Genomic DNA, 1,929 nt, shown 5'->3' with positions numbered 1-1,929 from the left:
TCGCAGCTTCTGGGAGGCCAATTCACATCACCTCTTTTGCTGATTATGCGATTTTCGAAGATAGGGCGTAAAAGATTGAGTGTAGCGTTTGCTGTATGGCACGTGTGCCCAAATGCGACAATTCTGCTTGTTAACGTAACCATCGAGGTGGAAATGAGCCTCGTCCGAAAAGATGATGACTTTTTATTGAATATCTGTCACTTTCCGAATGGTATTTGACGTTTCCAATGTCGAAATATAGATAATTGAAATTTAAAACGTAAGATGGCACACCCTTTATATACTTTATAGGGCCTCCGACACTTCCTTCTGGGTGTTACAAACTTCGTGACAAACTTAATATACCCTGTTCAGGGTATAAAAAGGTGGCGCTATCAAAACTAACGAGTGGGTAACATTAGATCATGCAGTGACCATCAGCTGTTTAAAGCGTCAAGTCGAAGTTTCGCTCCATTTTCTCCAATTAGTCTGGCCAGGCCATTTGTTTTTAAATGTTATTTAAATATATTTACAGTATAGCAAACGATAGCTTCCAGATAGCTTCCTAGAATTTTATTGTCTATAGAATTCAGAAAAAAAAATCAATATTACACCTTAGTGCACCAATGGTGCTTGGCTAGACCCCATATATTTTGTAAGAAAATATTTGAACTTTGGTATGTTTCTATCACTTCGCACGGTTGATTTATCTATTTTCATGTTCGTTACATGTCCAAATTGGTTTGTATGTTTATCTAGGTCAAATACTTTAGCCGCTAGAGCGTTTTAAAGGTTGAGAAAAATGTAATTTTTCTCAAAATGTTACATTTTTTGTGAACGCTATTGCCACGCCCCTGGTAAGGATAGAGGGGTTGTTGAGGGCTTTCCTGAAAGTCCCAGGGGTGAACTAACTCGCAAAATAGTTTTGATCCCCCCCGGTCCCCTTCGCCACCAACTGCAGTGAAACAAAAGGGGGACATGGTGAAACCCCATTTTCGCCTATTGCCGCGCCCCCGGTGGGGCCTTTATACATTTCCTGAAAGCTCTTTAAACTACCTAACCGGTGCAATTTATTTGACCCACCTAGGTCAAATACTTTAGCCGCTAGAGCGTTTTAAATGGTTAAGAAAAAATGTAATTTTTCTCAAAATGTTACATTTTTTGTGAACGCTATTGCCACGCCAAGCGTAAACAAGGCAGTCAATTTGATTTCAACCAAGTCGAGAGGTGAGAAATTTCAAAAATGTATCTATGTATATTGTACATACATATATGAGGGTAAATACAACACATATTTCCATACAAATGTATGTAAACACATAGGGGCCTAGCCAAGCACAATTGGCCTCGACTAAGTGTATCAGACCGTTGGTCTCAACCAGGGTTAAGCAGCTCACCAAAAAGATGCGTTTAAAAGTATGCAACATCTATATAAAACTAGTTTTGGTAACATTTGTATAGCATATGTATATATATACCAGTGATCTGCAGTGAATACTTGGCTTATGAATACACTCTCATATTCATGAATCACCCCCAATATTCACTCACACTTGCTCTCACTAAAAATATTATCTTCTCACAATCACATGGCTTGCTTGTGTAATAAAGAGTGTGAATATGTCTCACAATCACTTATCGCTCACACTTGGCTTGGCTTGCTTCTCTGTATACAATTGTTTGAGCTATTCGTTGCTTACCATTAGATGAGTTGAAAGGCTCATGAATACATTCACTAATAAGTGGCTCATTGTTTATTCATGAATACATTCACAAATTCCGTGCCTATTCAAAATATATTTTATACCTACGCGGAGGGGGTTTTAAAAGGAACGAAACGCGCGATTGTAGTGACGTCAAAACTGAAACTTCTTTGTTTATTATCCTTTTAATGAATTATTTTCTTAAGCTTTATCTTACATTCTAGAAATTGGAGAGCATAGGTAGATG

This window comes from Bactrocera tryoni, unplaced genomic scaffold (assembly GCF_016617805.1).
Source record: "Bactrocera tryoni isolate S06 unplaced genomic scaffold, CSIRO_BtryS06_freeze2 scaffold_9, whole genome shotgun sequence".
Taxonomy (NCBI): Eukaryota; Metazoa; Arthropoda; class Insecta; order Diptera; family Tephritidae; genus Bactrocera; species Bactrocera tryoni.
The sequence above is the reverse complement of the archived record's forward strand: the minus strand, read 5'-3'. Positions refer to the sequence as shown.